Raw genomic sequence first — 22,076 nt, forward strand, 5'->3', positions numbered from 1 at the left:
TGTGAAAATTATTTAGATATGAGAAGTTATCAGGAAAGATTTTTCTTACAGGAAAGTGTAGAGAGACCGTATCTAAACTGGAGTGAGCTCATTGACACGCAGTGACAGATCGAGAGGAACAGAAACATTGTACTATAGAATATTTCCTCTGACCTATTCAGTACAAGTAAGTACTTAAAGCATGCTTGATTTTTTAATAGATTACATGCAGATTTTTCAGTATCAGGACAATTTCAACTGTTGTTCAAGTTTTAGGATTGTTTGAAAATGGTTTTACTATTGTGCACAGAGGCCAGCTGAGCAGAGTGAGTGGCAGAGAGATGGATGCAGAGGAAAAGGTGATTGTACTAAAACAAAATGTTTACCACAAACTGAAATCATTCAGTAATTAACATAGCTTACCTGCAGTAAAAGGTTTCTGAAAGCTTTAAAAAAAAGTTGAATGAAGAGCCGAGCAAGTGACGTTTCTTATCAAATAAATGCATCTACTTGCTAAATTGTGTCAAATAAATCTAATTTACAGGATAAAATTTCAGAATAAAAGCATTGTGTGAAAAAGAGGGCAGTCTCTCCACTAAGTTAAAAAAAAAATGTAAAAAAGGGAGAAAAAAAAAAAAAAAGCAGATCAGACTTTTGCTTTGAAAATTATTCTGGTTGTGTAATCATGTGACATGAATGTGTAATAAAAATACAATACTGTTCTCAATTTATCTTTTTTTCTTCGCAGCACACAGCTCAAGGAAAAAAGAAGTTGAGAATTCTCTCTGAATTATTGGACTATAAGTTGACTGGACCAAACTTGTGATCAGTACCTCACGGAGTGTTAACCACCTTATACTTTTACCTTCTCATTATTGTTAAATTACACCGAGACATTATGGGGAGGATGAGGGAGTTTCTTACCAAGCCAACCGTGGAGTGAAAGGGAGGATCCACAGAGAAAATTAACACTGCAAGAAAAAGCCTTGTGTTGTAAAGTAAAACATAATGATCACAGTCCAGCCCAACCAGACTCAAATTTGACAGAGCAAAGTCTGTTGTACTGTGTCTGTTATAATCAAAAACTTTTGGTGAGGTTTGATACAGCAAGCTAGTTTTACTGCTGTAAACACACCGCTGTGTTAAATCCTGAGTTTTCATCTGTTTTAACATTTCTCTAACAAACCCTAACAAAGAAGTTGTTTTCTCAGATAGAAAACAAACCACAGGTGTCCTTCTCTGGGGGAGTTTGTTTCTCAAACTAAGAGCCAATTAAAAAAAAAAGAAAGAAAGAAAAAAACAGAACACTTTTGTTTCCAAAGAGCTTTGTTCGCCAACATTGTCTGAGAAGACTTTCTTCAAATCTTTGCGAGTGTGAGACAGAGGTGTGGCAATGTACTTGGAGAGCATCTTTCTTTCTAAATGTGAGACATTTCTTGTTGAAATCTGGGGTTGGTCTAATTGTTTGGGAGACACAGAATCAGAGGAGAAGCAAAAACAGCATTATAAAAACCATCACACCTAAAACCGATAAATTAATATCAGATTTGTCTAATTCACATTTAATAACAGATCCCTTCCTTATCACACTGTTATAATGACAAGAATAATTCTATACAGACTATCCAAGGCTGTGTTTGAGGCCTTGAGTTTACATTGTTTTCACTATGTAATACAAAAATTAGGGACTGTGATGAATAAAATTTCTAATCTTCTTTGAAATTAGCTGACTAGTGTCTTGATTTGGGAATTAATTGGATAAAATGATTTTTTTTTATGATCTTGGCTTTTATATCTTTTTAATTTTTTTTTTCAAAGAAACGCACTGCTTCACAAGTGTGGCTGAAAAACCATGAAACAAAAGCAGAAACAGCATCAGCAAGTCTTCTGCCCAGTCTTCTCTGAAGTGATTAACACAGCAACAGAGTATTTAGTATTTGCTGTATTTTTTGATGGGATTTGTCTGCTGATATCAGTGTGGCAAGATGAACCTGCATGCTTAGCTCTAACTGAGTATTCTGGTTATATCTCTATGCAAACTTTGTAGAGCATATTATTTTTTTACCTATCACTGAGCCACATAGGGGTTTATTAAGAGACATTTATCACCTCAGAGTGTAGTTGTGTTGCCAATTTCCCATCAAGGCAGCTGGAACATGGAACATGCTGCAACAACTTAATTTTGGTTTAACTATAGAGGGCACAAGATGAGAAGAAAAAAAATCTTTTTTTTTTTGTTCCTCGGTTAATTGAATGGCAGCCTTGCTTAAAAGCAAAACAGTGCATTGACTAACTTTATTTTACTTTAAGCAACTAACTGACAGTGATTATCAAAATATGAAAACAATATTAAAATTGAACTTAAAATATTTGATTGAAATTAGCCACAGAAAAACATTTCCTCAAGTTGCCTCAATAAAGTCAAAGATTTTTTTCTGCTTTAATTAAATCAGTAACTTTATATAGTTATAATTAACACAATTATGTTTGTAAAACTGGCATTTGTAGTGCTGAACCAAACATGAAAGATGATTCAACTCATCTTTATTTTCCTTGGTCTACAGCTGTCAATTCATCTGTGCTTTTACATTGAAATACTAGAAAAAAATGTTTTTCTGGGGGAAAGTAAAGAAAAAGAATCTCCAACAATTGTATTCATAAAACCCGAAAATGTAATATTATTGATTCAGCATGTTTACAAGCAAAATCTCACAATTTAACATTCATTTAAGCCTTTTATTGTCTATTCCATCACTCAATAACTCATCTAGTTGACTTGGACTCAAATATCAGGGAGCAGTTTGAAGATTGACTGATCCTCTGGGATGAGTTTAAAACAGCCCTATAGCTGGAGACATGTACAGAGAACACAGACAATGCACAGAAGCACATCAGGGATCTTACCTGCAGAGCAGGAATAGGCAGCTCATGTTGCCTACAAAGACAAGAGACCCTCTCACCTTTTTATCGAAGAGCTGAGAGTAAGTGTTATCCTGTGGTGCAGTAAGTGAGAAAGTACATCTAGCAAGTATATGATGTGTTAGGAAGGGTGTGTGAGTATCTGTACTGTGTCATTTATTGTTAAACTGGTTTTATACTCATGAAGAACAGGGTTTTTTTTTTTCTCTGCAGGCAACCAGTCAGGTTATCGATGACAGGAAAAGAGTGGCTTGGTAAAACATTGTGAAGGTTCAAGGATGAAACTGCTTTCTTTTACAACATCTATAGCTCTGCCATGTTCATTGTTCGTTCAACTGATGACACACCAGATAAAGCATTATTATTGCAGTACACACTGTTGATATTTATCCATTTGTCCTACTGTTTTACAGCAGGACTGATACTAAATATTTGAGATTGATATTGGAATTTTAATAAAATCAAGAATAGTTTGGCTGGTATCACATTTTTGAAACAGAACAAAAAAACCTGTTTAACTGAACAATGAGGAAACAAATCAGGACACTTTTGTACCCAAACAGAGCAGAGAAAAGGAATTAATGAGGCAGTAGAGTCAAATGAAGAAGACACCAATAAAACTTCATACAAATGCCACCAAATATGAGACCACACAACAAAACAAAACAAAAACAAAGTGATTACACAGACACAAAACAGTTCACAGAGGAGTGTGCACAAAGCTTTACCAGAATGGTGAAGTAAGCAGGAGATAAAGAAGGCTGCATCAAACCTCCCTGTGAATCCCTAAAGATGTGGCTGTCTCTGCAGGATACTTTTAAATAAGCTTATACCTGCACACACATCAGCCCAGCTCCACCAAAACCATTACTTGATGTCTCACATGGGTTTTGTCCTTCTTTAACGTCTGGTTTCACTTCAATCAGAGCTGCATTTTAACATGTTGTTTTCAACTTTTTAGCAAGAAAATACAAAAAAGTAAACTGTGATAATAAGAAAGATACTCATTGATATTTTATATATTTTCTTGTTTATTTGACAGGGCCAAACACATAAAACATTGCTTCATAAATGTATAAAAGTTGATGAAATGTTCAGCACTGGCTAACTTGCAACCCCTGTACCTGGTTAAGTTTCAAAGAGTAAAACAGAGAGTATTGAAAGCTGGGTTTAAGATACTAAAAATACACAAAATGATCAAATTATGCAATCGTATCAAGGCCTTAAAGGACATTGGAGACTGGCAAAAGTAATAATCAAAAAATAAAGTTGTAATTTTACTTTTAAGCTTTAAGATTCACCAGTTTCAAACTGTACAGTAAGTCTTGTTCATACATTTTGAGAATTCTGATTTTAAAGTGAAAAACAATGACAATGAAAATGAATACTAAATTTAAATTGACATTTAGAATGGTCAACTTTTCAGACTGATACTGTTAATTGTAACCATGATTGATTTTGTCAATAACTTGGACATTGAGGAAAAAGTTTTTATGGTAACCTTTTTTTGCTTTTGAAAAGGGACACTATGGTGAGCCATGTTAACATTTAAAAATCTATCTGCCAGCCAAGAATATATCTAGGTTTCCTCTTTACACAGCTTGCAGTCAAATAACAAAGACCAGGGTTTTGATAAGGCAGAGAAAAGAAAGCAACCTGCAGAAAGTCAAACTTCACAAGCAGGAAACCTTAGAGCTGTGGAAATATCAAGATGCACTGAGTAAAAACACCTCGACAGACAACAGCTGCTCAGTGTCTTACTCGCTACTTTAACTGCTCTGTGTTATTTTCACACCGACAGGATGACAGGATCGTGTGAGTGGCAGCTGACCAGGTAAACATCTCAGCCTGTAAACTGAATGACCAAGAACTTCATCCAAACACAAGTCAGTGAACTTCTGAACTGTGGGGACTTAACAGATGTGATCAAACATATGCAGTCGTATCATGAAGAAAAATACTCTCTTTTAATGCTTGACGTAAGCTTATAGTTTCTTTTACTGCTTCATAACACTGCTGGCTGCTCTCCCATCATTCTACCTTTGACATATACTTTAATTGCAAAGTGCTAAAGACTTAGGGAAAAAATGATATCCAGAGCTATATTATGTTTTAAAGTTCCTTATTTGAACAAAGCAATGAGCCATTCTACTTCAACGAATGTAATTTTTTCTGTGTAATGTAATGCACAGTCGGCACAATTAAGCCAAAAAAAAAAAAAAAAGAAATCAAATCTTTGCTCTTTCTCTTCAGCGTGTTATTTCTGTGGAAGGAAATGAGCTGCATGTCAAGGGGACTACTGTAAAATCAAATAAATTTTACTCATTTTATTATAACATACTTTGAAAATTCTCTGTCAGAGACGGATAAGTTTTAATTAACTCATAGTTTCCAATTTTACCTTGATCCCCATCTAAAAGATGTACTGTCTTTTAAGAGTAAAATGAGAAAAATAAATGGTAATGAAGTGGAATACCGCCTACAGAGGAAGGATCTTGCCCGTTCAGCCATAACTCTCCACACAGACATGATGTAATTGTATTAGATTAACCACTTATTTGCTGCAGAGGGTTGTAAATCAGTACTCCACTCGCTTTGTGACTGTGTTTTATCTCTGGATGCTGCTCTCCTTGCCTACCTCTTCAAGTACCGTTTGTGTGGTTCATGAGGCCTCCCACCGCTGGCTTTGATTTAGCACATGCTTCTTTCCTTTGATTCTGTCCATCCATTTGCAAAATTCAGAGTGACACAGAGCCTGTTTGATATTTCAAAAAAAGGTGTTTCATTTTACAGTTAAGGATGTTTTTCCAAATATTGGAGAGTCCCAGCCGGGGTTGTGCTGGTAATGACACCAAATTCCAATAAAACATATTTAATGCTTCTTTCATTCTCCTCCAGGAAATTTTTCAAAGCCCAAAACTGTTTTTTTTCCCTTGTCTAAGGTTGTGATCAAGTACAAAAGGAGCTTGGCCTTTGAGATCAAGTATAAAGCAAGTGTGGTGCTGTTCAAGGTAACCCCCAGTGTTGAAGATTATGCAAGAGGACATTTTTGATGTGCCTGGTAGGAGTTTTTTAAATCACCTTTCCCTGGACTGAAAATTGTGTTCTTGCTGTCAGGTTCCTCAGCTTTCCTCTACCTTCTTTCGACTTGGTGGGGCCACAGAGACCTGCTACAGTCGATAGATATGTTCACAGAATGGCCTCGGAAGAAAACCAAAGGCCCTCCCACCTCGTTTCAAGGTGTCCTCTGAGATTTGAAGACTTGGCAGAGAGGCATCTATCGCCTCATCCTCCTTTACAGAAGACAGCTGTTGAAGATTTTGATCCCAGGAATAAATCTAACACTTCCCTTTTTGACTTGAAATATTCTTATTATTACAAATTGTTGAGTTGGCCAGACCTTAACTTTCTTTTTGGCACTTTTTTTCTCTTTTCCCATGCAAACAAAAAGAAAAAAAGGTACCTTCCCGAGAATCCTGACTGTATAACCCAGGGTGAAAGCTGTTTTGTCCCTTTGGAAGAGCTTCATTTCCACATGAAAAGGGAAGTACTGTCCAATCCCTTTATACATGTCCGTTTAGTTTGCCTTACACAATGCAAGACTAACAAAAGGCAATAGCCTTTACAGTTCGAGAATAATGCACTGCACATATACATCGCACATCTATTGTTACTCTTTTTAACATACATCAAACAAGACAAGACACAGTTTGGGATGCTTCAGACCTGCTGTCTGACCCCTTGGGGACAAATTCCTGCATACACAGACAGGGTAAGGGGAGTGTATGCATAATTTGTCAATGTTGCTTTTTGTATAATGTCCACAGGTCTCTGTGTCCCCGTGGTGTGGCCCATCTGTTTTCTCTGCTGATACTGAACATGTGTAAAGCACCCGCAGCCGAGGAGAGATACGGCCTTTTATGCTTTAATGTATGCTGTGCTCTTGGGCTTTAACAGTGAAGTTTCTGGTTCATGTTTTTTGTATTCTTGCAAGCTGTATGTAGCCAGGGAAGCAAATAATAAGGTAGCATGTTTGTGCATCTGAATTTAGAGACTGTTCCTGACTTTAATCTAAAAAAGGCGGTGCACTAGGATGCTGGAATCAAGCTCTGCATACTCTCACTGATAACACTGGTAATCTATAGGATGACTGAGGGCAAAATGTTTGATTCAAAGCTGGTTTATTGTGCTTGTCAAATCCTTACATCTCTGTCCTTATCCAAGTTTTCCTTTTAAATCCCTTCACGGCTCTTTTCATCAGTTGTTTACTGTATGCACGCCCCTCAAACTGTCTTTGAATTTGGATGTTGAAAGTAACTGGCCTCCAATAGAGGGCATAGTTGACTGCATGGACACGCACAGCAAGAGTGTCTGAGAGAAAAAACTAAAGCCCAGCTGAAGGTCTCACTGAAAGGAAAATAAAAAGGAAAAACTGTATCAAGGAGAAAAACTAAAAAAGACTTGTACTACGGGAACATTTAAGATAAACAGAATGAGCTGTTTTCTGTGGTTCAAGGGAGTGAAGGACTGTTAATCTATCATTAACCCTCTGGTGTGGCAAACTTGAAAGAACCCTCGCGCGGATGAAATGTGTGAATATGTTGCTTAGTAACTACCGTTCATGTACAGTGTGTCTGAAAAGCCCCCAAGAATGTTTCGGAAAAAGGAAAAAAGTTTGATGAGAAGTACGGAGGGGAGAGGGAGGGCTGGAAACAGGAGGAGGGTGTTGGCTTCAGCAGATAAAAAAAAAAAAACTCTCCTTTTTTATGTCCTTTCTTTCTTCCCCCTCTTTTCTGCACGCCCTTGACTGAAGATTGAATGGCAGAATTTGAGATAGATTGTTACGCGGCTGCCTTTCATGCTGATAATGCCATTTGATGGAGGCGAGTTTTTGATGTGCTCCGGCTATAGGCTAATAGAAGAATCAAGCATCGAAGGCCAGGGCTGATTTTGCTTGGAGAAAAGCTGTCCTCAGTGATAACTTCATCACGGCATGTGGTCCGACGTGGGCTAAATTCAGGAAGGGGATTTAAAAAAAACTGCCCAGTCAGAGCTGCAGTAGTTGGCCCCCCTATGGAGCTAGAGGGGCTTGCAGACCATAGCTTGAAGGTCTGTGATCTACCACTGGTATTGTTAGTCTTTCTCTCCTCTTAGAGCCAAAAGACTCTGCCTCAAAATGCCTTTCTAGTGGGATTAGTGGGCTGTTGCTTTTGTAATTAATGAAACTCTGCTTTCTGCACTCCATCCTCTAAATGCTATCATTTGAAGCCTATATAAGATAGAGTCTCATGTTTTTTTTCTTCAATCACAAAGCTCATTCAAAGCCAAATGATTTTTTTTTTGTTGGATGGAAAATGGCCTAGAGGCATGTGTACTTATCTCTATTTCTGGAGCTCATCAAGATGAAGTTTTCACAAACTTTAATTCTGTCTATGAAATTAGACAGAAAGGCCAGTCAAAGCACACTTACACTCTTTTATGTTTATGTGACTCATAAATGATCATAATCGTAATCTTGACTTGTTCTTTTATTATTATTATTTTAAAGGCAGCATGCACAACACAGAATTGCTGAGCAAAAGTTAGCACTGATGCTAATTTACGCCTGTGCTTCCTTGGGAGGAAGGTTTTTAACAATACTGCTAATAATAATTATAACAACAAAAATAAAATGCATGAGACTAACATTTCTAAATGGTTCATGGCTGCAAGAACAGAAACTGCATAATGACACATTGCTCACTTACAGAGCAGCTGCTGTATGGAGCGGAAGAATGTGCATCAACCTTCACTCAGTATGTAAGCATGCTTTAAAGTCGTTTCTTGTTCATTCACAGTTTAATTAACAGCCCGGATAACTCTTAGCTGCTGTGAGAAATAACACATTTATTTACATCAGCCTTCTTTTACCCCCCGTTATTTCCTTCTTTCCTTCTTGTAGTCACAGTGAAAGTGAGAAACTTGAGATTTCAGAGGTGGCCAATTATGTGGCAGCGCGTGTGACTGTAGGTGAGCGTTAATGAGCACGCTGAGAACAAACTGAGGACACCACAAGAGGAAGCTGCACTTTACTTGAATCCGTCTTTTTTGTTTCCCGGTGATTTATTGAGGTATCTTCACAGCTTATGATTAACTTTAAGTTGTTTGCAGGCAGCTGGTGGTGAACTATAGGGGTCTTTTATGTTTGTTTCTATCAATTGAACCAATTTTGTTGACACGTGCAGCTGTTTGCTTGTTATTGGAGGTCACAGTTGACCCTCCTTTTTTTCCTCCCCGGCCTCCAGCAGTACACAGGAGCTGATAGGCAGAGCAGATGCGACGCGGAAGGAAAAGCGACGGGATGCGCAGTTTATCAGCTGACAAGTGCAGCGGACAATAGAGCAGCTGAGCGGCTGCTGAGCCTCCGCAGCCTTTACCGAGACACTTTTTGTGCGTGTTTCTAACATCCTGCTCTGCTGCTGGGCAACAGGAACCGTACGAGTGTTTCACCTCTTTCGAGGGGGACAACTGCATTGTTGGAAGTATCTGCTGGGAAGGACTGTGGGACGATCTGTGAGCAGAAACACGTTTCTCACGGAGCTGCCAGCTGGAGCACTCTCTGCTGCTGCTCCTCACGCGGCACAACATCCACGTACAGGTCTACTACCCCAAGTGAAAACGGTGGTAACGAGCCGAAAAAGCTGTCAGTGGAGACCTCTGTGAAGATTTTCAACTGTGCCAAATTGCACACGCGCTGCGATTGTAAGAAAAGACACCGCCACGCGCGCTGTAGCCTGCAAGTTTGGACTACAAGCGCACCGCTGGAAGTTTATGCGCCTCTCGCCTTGGACAGGCTTCCTAAATCTACATGCAGGTCAGTGCTGCTACTGTTTTACTCCTTTTCTTTCATCTAAGCGAATGTCACCCGCCTGATTTAAATAAATGGCAGAAGCGGTGGTCCTTGTACAATAATGGGGTCTAAATTGGTCTGTACGCTCTGTTGCAATAACCCAAGTCCCCTGACAAGATGTTCTGTCGAAACCTGCCCCCTTTTCCCTTCAGTGTCTCTATAAAATGAATGAGATCACACTTGAATTCATACCCTGTGGATTTTTTTAAGCAGAATTACATCGCTAATGAGTGTAAATGTTGAGCAAGATGGATGGTTTTTCTTCTCAGCTACAGCCTGTTCACAGAATAAAGTTCAACCTTCAAAAGATTCAGTTTGTAAAAGTCAACCAATTATGATTTGCATGATCTTTGGAAATGTCACATGGTTAAAAAAAATACTTGAATCATTTTCTGCTTTGAGCATCCACTGAACTCATTTTCCCTCACAGTGATGACAATGAGAGTATTATCTTCCTCCCAGTCTGCATCACCTCTCACCTCACTATCCTCAAGATATCTGACCAGGGGAGTGAAAAGGTGCCATGGCTTTTCTCCAAGAAGTGAATTTATCTGCACATACAGTGTAATATTAAAGCCCTGAAAGGCTCACCAGGGTGCAAATCACCTGCAGAGATAAACCGCTCAATCCACTAATAACTCAAGTGTCGATGAGCTTACACACTGCCTCGCTAAAATGGACCAAATGTGTGCTCTCAGCCTCAGGTGGTGGAGTAATTTCAGCAGAAAGAATTAGATGGAGGCCCGCTGAAAGGTTATCTCCTCACAGGTGTATAAAGGCTCTTGGGTTGGACATGTGCACAACTTTTTGGTTTCCTGACTCATTTGCTTCTGCCGTTTGCGAGAAGTAGGAGCTTCAGGAAGTGGTGTTAATTAAACACAATGGTTCTTTTCAGCTGGGTTCATTTCCTCCTTTTTATAGCATCTCAGCTCTATAACACAGAGCCTTGTCTCAGCGCTGCTTTCTGTGAGCCACACACTGAAAATTGTTGATCTGATTTTAACCGTGCCATGGATCAGGCTTTGAACGCAATCTGCAAACACACGCATCTGTGTCCACATGATAGCCCTGAAGGACAAGTGTATCTGTCCAGCTAAACTGATTTATGGCTATTGTCTGGAGTGCTGTTGAGGAACTGCTGCAGCTGAGGCTGTCTTCTGTTTCATGCATATTCCCTCTCTGACAGGGGCTGGAAGAGTGGAGTAAAACAGATCTTGAATGCTTTAAGGCCTCAGTGGTGACTGATGCGCGCTGAAGGGCTTGTTGTGGGTCGCGTAAGAGCAGAAGAACAGCTTCAAACAAGCACAAAAAAACAGCCTTTTTTTGCTTTTGTAGCTTGTAGTGGCAGTACAGTGACACTTATTGGGTGATATTGAACATGTGGTTTTGTAGCGGGGCACCATAGCATTAGCACAGCTTGTATAATCCTCTTTCTAATGCACTAATGAAAACAAGCACTGACTCTGGGATAGATTTCTGTCACCATTTATGGCTCCTGCACTCTGAGTCCTTCCACAGTCTTGAGAAAGTTTCCTGTATTTACACTTCAGAAGCAAACCTAGAGTGAGAGCAGTTTTTCCAGGGTTTGACACATTTGACACAGCTCCTCAGTGAGCAGCAGCAGTACACATGGTGCCATAATGTAGCAGATGATTGCACACGGAGCATTGAGACATTTAAGCATGCTGCTGTGACCCCTTATTGAGGCTTTAGTCTAATGCCTCTGCTTCAAACTTCATTGCTCTCTAATCCCACGAATCAAAGCAGGTGATACAATTTCTGGCCATGAAAATCTTATTTTTTTCTCTTTTTTTGCATGCTTGCTGCTCAAAATCATCTAATTAATTTAGGAATATCACAAGATGTGTATACACAACACTGCCACTCCATGTTCCTATCCTTAAGTAATTTCCCCTTTCATTATTCCTGTGGAGAATTTAATATTCTGTGTGATGAGAACTGCCTCCTTTAGGGATAATGCTGGGCCCTAAACTGTTTTATAGATTGTTAAGGGGCAATCAAGATGACTCGTCTCCCTCTGCAAAAAATGACTCCCCGAAGATGTGTGAGCGATACGGAGGAGGAGTTGATGCTCGTGCTGCTTCTGTAATATCTCAACTTATTACTTGTTGATGCCGACAGTGGCTCTAAGATGACCTTATGAATTAAAACATTTGATATGGCAAACAGCACGGCCCAGTCGCCTGTTCCAACACATCAGAGCAAACATGTGAAGGTTAATGCAGCCTGACAAACTACCCACAGTTCCCTGGGCTCGACGGATCGGCTCCATGTCATATTTACTTTACATAATTGCTGCCCTCTAATCTGTTACTATTAACACACACAGCCTGCCTGCCTGCCTGCGTGGCTATTGTCTCCTGCATTCTCTCACCTGTTTTCTCTCTCAGTGCATTTTCCCTCTCCTCCCATGAGAGCAGCCAGACACAATGATAAATAGTTGGCGTGAAAGTAAAGCATGCCACGATGCATTTAGGAGCTCAGGAGTAAAGAAACCAGGCTTCCATGATGGTGAAACCTCCATCAGTGTACACATTCACACATATTTGCTGTTAATGACCCGAAGTCAGAGGATTATTTGTGTTTGGCACAGGGGATGTGACACTTGCGGCAAAGTTTAACCTGCGAAAGTGGAAAAAAACCATGTTTTTCCTGCAAGTTGCCAAATAATTGCTGAAAGTCACCCTCTGATTTTTAGGGGGAGGGGATTGCACGCTCTTGAAATGTGCTTAGAGTAGGGATATTTAGTGACAGCACTTGATGCATTACCACTGTGGTCCTTAACTACATTGTATGCTGCACAAGAGGAGAAAAAAAATCATGTTATATGGATGCAGGCAGTTGGGACTGTTTGCTTTATTCTGTCTCTGAAGTCCTAACGGTGTTTTTAAAGTGCTCATATATAGTAGATTTATATTGTTTCCTTAGAGTCGTAAACATTCTTTTATTAAATTTGTACATTTATTAAATCAATATATGCATGCTTCAACCAACTTGAGTAAGGGCTAAGAATATAAATAGACTTTCGTATTAACTTAAAGATAAATTTACATAGTGATTTCCATCTTGAGTGTCTGTTCAGTATAATGTGATACCTGCCATTGCATTTTGATTGGAAAGGAGAGCAGAGCGTCTTCAAGGGCACAACTACTACACTCGCCCTATAGCTACTGTGTACTCCCTGTATGACTGGACATGTGTAAAACTGAAAATCACTGCTGCATCCTATAGTGCACATATGTTTTTGCAAAGTGCATCGCCGTGATGTGCCGTGCGTAGGTGTTCATGGACACAACAGCCGAGGTGGTAATTGTTTTTGAAGGACTGGAAGCTTTTTCTTTAGCCTTGTTTGTGTTACTCAAATAAAGAAATTTTAAAGCGTGGCAGCTCATGGATTGCTTTCGAACATTCACCGCTGGCCAAAGCCGGCTGAGATGAAAGCCACCTGCGAGCAGCCACAGGATGCCGTCCTGCTGGTCCGGCTGTGGGAGCGGCACCGCTTCACACTGTTGTAACCTCCAGATTAACATTTATGGCCCAGCGTGCTCTGCTGGACTTTCTGGGTCAAGACCAAGTGGCAAGATTGAGGAGTGGGCCTCACTTTGTAACCGTACAACTCTCCCTCTGAGTGCGCAGTGCTGCTGAGCCTGGCGGGGAGAGCTTCGAACAGAAATGTGCTTAGTTCTGTCACAGGGAGGACAAAATAGAAATGCATTGTGCTCTCTGCTTGTGAAAATTGCCCTGGGTGGATGAATACCTGCGCCTCGTCTGGATGCAGTGAAATACTGGCATTATATTCAAAGACAGGAAACCTTACATATTTAAAGAGCTTTACAAAGAAACACCACTACATGAAAACCTTTTTGCCTTTGAAACTTTGATTATTCTTTGTCTTACTCATATTAAAATATAAAAGAACGTCTTTAACTGCTTGAAAATACATTTTTTAAACTCCATGGTTTCTTGATTCACCAAATCCTTGGGACGGATTTCTTCTGCTATTTTGCACAAAGCAATATTTCAACCCTGGAGGAGGATTCTTAGAATAGCTTGAGCCTGCCAAGGGCTCTCAGGTCTGGTCTTTTGTGGCCCCTGGACAGCCCAGTGGGAAGTTAGGCGCCAGTTATGCCTGTCGATGGAGCAACTTAGAACCTCAATAATTCTGTTGACACGACCTCTGTGAGAGTGGTGGTGAAGGAGAGGGATGGAGAGGACAAGGCGGAGGTGCTGGTTCATGTGGGCAACCCCTCAGCAACAAGCTACCTCTGTGTCTTTTCATTGTCAGCAGGGTGAGGAAAAGGAAAAAAACTGAACACCAGACCATTGAAGAGTGTAAAACAGGCTCCTTGGAGTCAGTGTAATGGTGTACAGGTCAGCAATCTTTCCCTTCCAGCCGAGAGCCATGTGCATTCGGAAGCCAGTCTCAGCCATTCGCTACAGGGCCGACTCTTGGAGTTTCACCCCTGGAAGTAGAGAGACCAGTGTGATGTTGGTGAATTTTCAGATTGATGTTTCTTTAATAAGGCCTGCAGTCTCTCAGTATTCTGATAGTGTGCCATCATGACCTACATACTCCTTAAAACGCTGACAACTGGAGAATAAAACCCTCCAGTTTCTTTATGGAAAGAGTTCTTTTTATGTGGCTCCATATGCCTAAAGAGAAAACACACTGGATATATTATTCTCTGTTAAGTGCAAAATTACCTTCATTGTGTGCAAGCAATTTGTACTTCTTCTAATTACATATTACTGAGGTGCGTGTGTTGATTCCCTTTGTAATGATTACATAAATGCACAAATGCAACAGCAGCTAGAATTCCCCATTTGGCTTCATTTGATATTTCCCAGCAGTCACAGTGTTGTTGTAGAGTTGCATTCCCACTACAGTATAGCAGCCAGCCACTGCTGTATGATTGCTGAGTATATCCCATCTCTCAATGCTCACACTAAAATGAGAGTGTTTGTTTGTTGTTCCACCTTGTGAGATGCATTTGAATGATACCCAATGTCTGCACTTGGAATTTATCTGGATGCCAGGTCTGGTGCTGTTAACAGGCTACAGAAGTGCTACAATAGCATCTCCAGATGTCCAGATTAGACCGTCGAGCTGGACTGGATATTTGATTGGGAGCTTGTAATTAGAAAGCCTCTATTGTTGATCCAAAAACAATAAGATACCTGAAATAATTCCTTCAGTTCGGGGGGGATATTTTCATTTGTTTACCAGATGTTTTGTGGGCAGATATGACGGGAATTTCATTCCTCCAATCACCCTCAGTGGTGTTGTTATTGCTCTGTAGCTTCATTACAATGCAGTCGCGGTATTGCCACGGTTTAATTTATCCCCTAACAATGGGTCGATCATGGATTTGTCTGTAAATTGCTACAGGTCTGTGCAGTTGATTTTATTTTATGCACACCGTGGAGTCAATTCATGAAGAGCAGACGTTAGATGACAATTGTTGACACCGCCTTGCAAGATTCTCAATTAAGCAAATGTACATGAACGTTGTTACTTCCTTTTGATCCCCCTGTGTGAAATAACACTGCTGAGATACCAATTTGGGGAAATAGCAAACTGTGGCCCATTGAATTAAGACCGTCTGGTGTAATTGGGTGTGTGATATGGAAGGGAGCGCCTGTTTTGATAAGAGCCTGGTTCAATACTAGTAGCCTTGGATACAGATAAACGCTGCGCCTGTTTGTATGAATGCACTGAATAACCTGCTATTACCATTCCAGATGGGGGAAGATACTGCAGAAGGAACCTCACAAAACCCTGCATTTTTTTATTCCAATTGTCCACACACCTAGCAATTACATTTAAAAAAAATGAATTTGGCTGTGCTGGCGGTTTCCCCACTAAAGATTCAATGAATACATAACTCTTACTGTCTCTGGTGAAGGGTTATTTTAGGGATTTGTAAACATCCGTGCTCAGCTTATTATGTTGTATCCTTGCACTGGCAGATGCCTTTTTTCATTATTTAATTTCCTCTGACAAAGACGCAGACGAAAAAAAAAAAAAGGTCTGTATTAGACGTTGACCGCTGCTTTTTACTGGCAATAAACAAAAGGGGTGCAAGAAAACAAAACAGAACAAGTTCAGTTCCTTTTAGGTCCTTGTTTTGTTAGTGTTTTGTTTTTATCATCTTGGCTGCTTTGTTTGTCGACTAAATGTGCTGAAACTATGAGGGATCATGAAGCTCTAAGCTTTGTGTGCGTGGAATAATCTGAAGTAGCTGTATCAGAGATTTGCATCACTTTACTCCACTTGTGAATATTCTGCATCGTACACAAAGACCACAGACTTCAGATGGAGCAGGATTTCATCATCAGTCCTGAGAGTTTTGCTTGGTGCTGTAAGCTCCTTTGTCACCGAGTGTGCTAGAGATACCGCTGCCGCTGGCATTTAATTGCTAGTAATGCCATCTGATTTTTGTGTTTTGTTTTGTTTTTTTTTACCCAGGACTTTTATTATTATTTTTATTTATTTATTTATTCATTTTGCATTTTCTGCCATTTTAGTGTATCATTGGTGAGCATCAAATTTCTTTTGCCATATCTGTGCAACTTTAAATTAACGTTGGCTTAGTATATTATGCTGAAGATATAAATGCATCATTTTAAGTATTCTGCATCAGGATTATGCAGTCAACAACCGTGCCATGCATTTTAACCAAGTTGAAACTTTTTTAACTTCTAACTTCATGTAGTCATCCTGCATTTATTTTCCAGGACCTGAGACTTGTGCTTTTGTTGTTTACCAAAAGGCTCAAATTCACCTTTGTAATTTATTACTTTTACACATCTGTCAAGATATTATAAAAGCTCAGAGTTGAATGCATGAAAAGGGATGCATCTGAGTTGGACACTTCATGCAAGGGAGGACTTCAGTCCCAGCCCTAGCTCCGCATTGTTACCAGTATTTAGGGTGGTTGCATTAGGTTGAGTCAGCATCTCAATGAAAGCGCCTCTTCAGAAAGCAGTGTGGACGTCATAGACATTGTGTCCATGTCTTTGACAGCCACGCATCATAAAGGAACAAAGCCTTAGCATCCAGCTGTGAGAAGAGAAAGGCTCGAACTGAGATCACTCCAATGCAGAAATATTAAAAGATAAAGGATATTAAAAACTATCTCCTGCAGCCATTTCTAGCTTCCTGTTTGTTCCTTCATTGTAATGTTATTTATTTATTCTCTGTGACATGCAAAGTTATGTTATTGCATCAACAATAAAGATTCAACCCCAACATGCCAACACTGGAAGCCTCAGTTTTGCAAAAGGAACGAAGACTTCAGCTTTTAGTCTTTGTGTCATGAATAAATATCATCGAGCTCTTGTGAAAAACTTCATCCAATTTACCTCCACTGTCAAAGCCTGTATTATTATCTTTTTGAAGTATTATTCTTCATACTAGTACAAAAGCAAAGGTCACTTGTGTCTCTATCCAAAAATCATTGAAAAATTAAAAAAAAAAAAAAAAGATTCTGCAGCTTGTTAGTAATGATCTTCTCTAACACCTTGGCAGCAGTTTCAGACATAAAAAATTAAAAGGAAATCTTTGGTTGATTAATGTTTTATGTCGTTTTCACATCCATAATATTTAACTTTTGCCTGTTTTATAAACGGTAACTGGTTCACGTTACTATCTACTACTCTCAAAAGTATCTGCAGTGATAACTGTATTAGAAAAGTTATCATTTGGATTTGGAAAAGTAACTTTTTTTGCATTCCTCTAATTAATGTTTGCTGCTTCTCATCTCTGTATTTTGCAGACTCAGCATTTAGAAAGAAGTCTTTTTCCACCAACATATAATCAGTCTCAGACTGTGGAGGTGGTGGTTTGAAATCAAGCCTTGGCTGTTGGGATGAAGTGACACCCCCTCAGTCTGCACAGCAAGTGTGAGCTTCACCTGGGTCACTGCTGTTTGCAGCACTCTGGGCTCTCTGGCAACTATCTTGTTGCTTCTTTATGAGACTTGAATGACTTGTCCTGCACATGATTCAACTCAACACTACTCACATTCTCGTCCTTTACCTGTAGAATGGAAAATCAATTCGGTTTTTCAAAGACAGTGTGTGTGTGTTTACTGCACAAGATATTCTTAAACCCAGGACTCTACTGTGTTGACATTAGCGTAACCTTGTCACAGAGTTGGTTGATGTTTTGATGCAGAGTGATGCGCAACAACTCTTTTTAAATGTTTGATTATTAAAACAGTTAATGACTACAAAGGAAATGGATCCACTTCTAGTTTCAGCAGATAGTAGAGGAGTTACAGTGACACTGTGCTCACAATACACTCAACAGCTAGCTTAAAACCCCTCACATCAGGAGCCCAAATGAGATCATGTTAAAAACATCAATCTCATATTTAAAGCTTGGCTAACCAAAGGTCGATCATTTCGACTCTGATTTTTCTATATTTTTTGGTAATAGTTCCACACTTGATGTTGCAGTGAGGAGATTAAAGCTTTGAGCCTCAATAAAGAACCAACACAATCTGGTTCACATGGCATCCAGGATTCACAGGGTCTGGGCAACATGCTCAGACAAACATTTGTGTGTCTCCAAAAAATCACTGGTGTCAGGGGGAAACAGGCAGCATCTGATGGAACACTGCCCTGCTTCTCCCACTCCCCCTCTCCAAGCACCAGGAGGCACGAGAGAAAAAAGAAGAAAAAAGACGAACTGAAAGAGGAGAGGAGAGGGAGAGAGGAGCGTCAAGGAGGAAAAGCCAGAGAGACCCGACAATATGAATTATGCAAAGCTGTCAGAGGCGGCTATTGTTGGAGGTGCTGGCTGTGTTAAAGGAAAGCAGCCGTGATCTCTACCAGCTCCATCAACCACTCTCACCGCTCCCCATGGCTGAGAGGCGTCTGATCCGTGCTCCGGAAAATGGCCAACAACAGGATGAGGAAGAGGTGGAGTGAGGAGGGGGGGGCGGCCACTTGGTGACAGGTGGATTGTCTTGGAGGGACACACCGGCCCACGACAAGTGCGCTCTTTATTACCGTTATTTACAGAGGTCACCGACAGGGAGATCTGAGCCGCCTCGTTCAGCGGCCCCCGTGGAAATATAATTACCGAACAAAGGCTTAGTGAGGACATGCAAGTTCAGCATTCTGGTCAGCAGTGGCCAGTCGAGTTCTGCAAACTGCCTGTGTGCTGAAGTCAGGAGAGTTGGACACCTTATTGTATTTGTTTATTAAGTTAGTTTTCCAACAAAGTGCATGAAGAAGAGAATCAGGTTTTTTTAAACAAATTATTAACAGAAACCTTAAAGAGAATGCCCGAGAACAATAAAAGGTGTCACAGTTGCCTGTTGTTTAGATTATATCTTGAATTTTTGTGTTATTTTAAACAGGCATTAAGAAATGGGCACCTCATCTCATGATAATAAAGTTATTCTGACAGATTAGTGGCTTGAATTTGCAAATGTTGCCCCAAAAATGATTAAAAAAACCTCTTTAGTCACATTCTTATCTTGAAATTTGTCTGTCAGTTTCTATTTTGCTATTTCCTACCTCACTCAGCTATTTAGTTCTGTCTTTTCTTCTATTTAGACAGAAGTGGGCGTGGTCATGCACTGAAAATACTAATGTTGTGCATTTGATCGACCAATCATGATGCAGCAGCAGTTGACTGTATAAGCAGTTTGATTTATTCATCCTTGCTCCTGTTTTGATAAAAGTGGGTGTAGCCCTGTTGGAGAGACAGTGATGTCATGTGCTTATGTAGACCAATCAGGACTCAGCAACAGTTGAGCCCTAATCTGCTGAGGGTTGGTGGGCTCTTTGGTTTGTGTGAATAGAATCTGAGATAACCACACCCACACAGCCCTGCTGAAGCTGATTAAAACACTGAAAATCTCTGATTTCATTAGGAATTCAGATTACTTGAAAATATCCAGTTTGTTGAATTAAATCTTGATATTGTGCCACTCATTTCATGACACAGAAAGAAAAGCTGAGATCTGTATTTACTACAATTAGCCATCATTCAAAATATTTAGTATTTTGAGGCTGTGCAACTGCAAAACATCAAATTGGAGTTGTTACTTCCTTAACTCATCATAATTATGGCAAAACAGTGAAAAATAAAAATATTCATCCCAAGATCTTTAAGCCCAAAGTCCTTTCAATTAGAAAAAAATGAATTGATGTTCTTTGAATTATATTAATGTTAAAAAACAAATTTAAACTGATAATGCGATTTGAGAATGAAACAAACTGGTAAAGAACTCATCTTTACTTTCTATAAAGTTGCTCTTGCTGTCAGCCATCTTTGCTTACAGCATCAAAAGTATCCCCTTCAAGCTTCAGATGAATAATATAAAACTGGCATTTACTTTCCCAATCAATTATGCATTAAACAACTTGTTGGTTCCAGGAGATCTTTCAAATGTTGCTCCCTTCTTTTTGGTCGTCCCTTCTGAATCCCTTGACAGAAGCATAAAACACAGCGCCTCTCACCTTTGAAGAACAACTGTGTGTCAGACATGAAACAAGAAAATCTCACTTCGATCCTTGAAAGCTCTCCAACCGCCCTGAAGAGCCAATTGGCTCGGACGCATTTCTTCACGCCGTATTATACAGATGGTTTATAGTTCATGCTTCAGAGAAGTGCAGGGGTGTAGGACAGTACCAAGTGTCAGGGGGACCGTTCTCTCCTGGCATGGGAGTCGTTAGGACGTGTGTGGAGCTGCCCGGTGTAGATCATGAACTGTCTTTGTCCGTGCCTCAGTGGCTCGGCAGAGGAATTCTCTGTGACACTAATTTTGCAGTGTCGACTGTTCCAGCGAGCGGTCACGGGTGAGCGGCTGTCCTTATTCGACTGCCTGATCAAAGGTAAAGAGGAATGTAGAAGTCAAGGATACCGAAAGCTCAACCAGAACTTAGATTAAGTATAGAACTCACTGACATACCTACAAGAGCTTCTCCTTAAAATGTGTTCAAACAAATCTTTGTATTACTTTGATTTTTCCTACAATCATAGCATTTTTTACAGTCAGCTTTTCTCCAATATCATTGTAGAAACTTCTAGAGATTGGGTGTTAAATAAGCAGAATACTTAATTGTACTTTAGCAGAATTTCCACGACGCTACAGGAGTATGTTTCTTTGACTAGCTTAATTTCCATGCATCATCTGCGCATTCTGTTTTCAACATTATCAAAACAGACTCGACTCTTCAGCTTAAACTCATTGGATTACAATTTTTAGCAGTTTTTTATTTGCATTGCTGAGCGCAGTCTTCCTAAAATCCAGGCCAGTTCACAGCGAAACCATGAGACAGTAATACAAGATCTCATCTTGTGTTCTGTTTTGATTATTTTTTTCTTGCACTCTAAGGTGCTACTTTACATTTCACCTTTACTATCACTGCTTCCTTTTTCACCTCACACTATTGTCTATTTTATACTTTAACTTGCAGCTAATGCCACCTTGGGTTAAACTTGTTGCAATACGTCATATGGTCTCATTATCACCTGCTATGTCACTTGGTATGTCTGATTGATCTTTTATGTCATTCTTTATATACCTTTGTATAACAGATGCATGTGCAACTTTTTGTATTTTTTTATTACATTTTTTTTTCTTACTTGCTTGCTTACCATATCTGTGTTACTGCGCAAACCAAATTTGTCCTTGGGATGAATAAACCATAACCTTGTCCCAAGACAAAAGATGATTCTTGGGTGTATCATTCAGTGTGATGAAGTGAAATGTCTCTCACAGACATTGCAGCAAAGCTGTTTTTTTTTTTTTTTTTTTTTTTTTTTTTTTTTTAGCACGAGTTCCTCTTTCTTTTAATTTGATATTTTTTAATTGATTTACTTTCAAACTACAAACTCCCAAATATGGAGTGAGTTTTGATTTATTTCATGCAGTAACAACCACACTGGTTGTTGGCACAAAAATTTCTTTCACACACTTCAAACAAGAGCATAGGAGTATCTATACTTCTCCTATCTCAGTCTTTTTTTTCACAGCAATCTACTATAGAGAGAAGGATGTGTGTACTTTTGCCTTCCAAGCAAGACAGACTGCCTTTTATTCCTCTGTGCTTCATACTGTAGTTAAAACCTTTGAAATTTAAAGCCTGCAGAAACACAATAGAATCCCCACAAGAGTCTCTATGACCTTTTGTACAAAACTTAAACTACCATGAATGTCTCCCTTGTATCCTGATAGTGTCCCCATGTGCAGCGCCTGTGCACGATTTGGACACTTTGATGAGCTGTGAAAAAAGATGGCATCTC

The 22,076-nt window shown here is 39.7% G+C and overlaps 1 protein-coding gene across 5 annotated transcripts in view; it reads left to right on the forward strand.

Annotated features, from left to right (window-relative positions):
• Nucleotides 1-8,901: 8,901 nt before the first annotated feature.
• The window catches only part of LOC141793369 (teneurin-3), a 177,423-nt gene continuing 164,248 nt past the window's right edge, over nt 8,902-22,076 (forward strand). For all 5 annotated transcript variants that reach the window (XM_074674011.1, XM_074674012.1, XM_074674013.1 and 2 more), the window contains exon 1: nt 8,902-9,751. The gene's annotated coding sequence lies outside the window, so the exon portion shown is untranslated. The remainder of the gene's footprint in view (nt 9,752-22,076) is intronic.

Source organism: Halichoeres trimaculatus, unplaced genomic scaffold (genome assembly GCF_033239565.1).
Source record: "Halichoeres trimaculatus isolate MK-OKI-2021-1 unplaced genomic scaffold, fHalTri1.1 fHalTri1_scaffold_7, whole genome shotgun sequence".
NCBI lineage: Eukaryota > Metazoa > Chordata > Actinopteri > Labriformes > Labridae > Halichoeres > Halichoeres trimaculatus.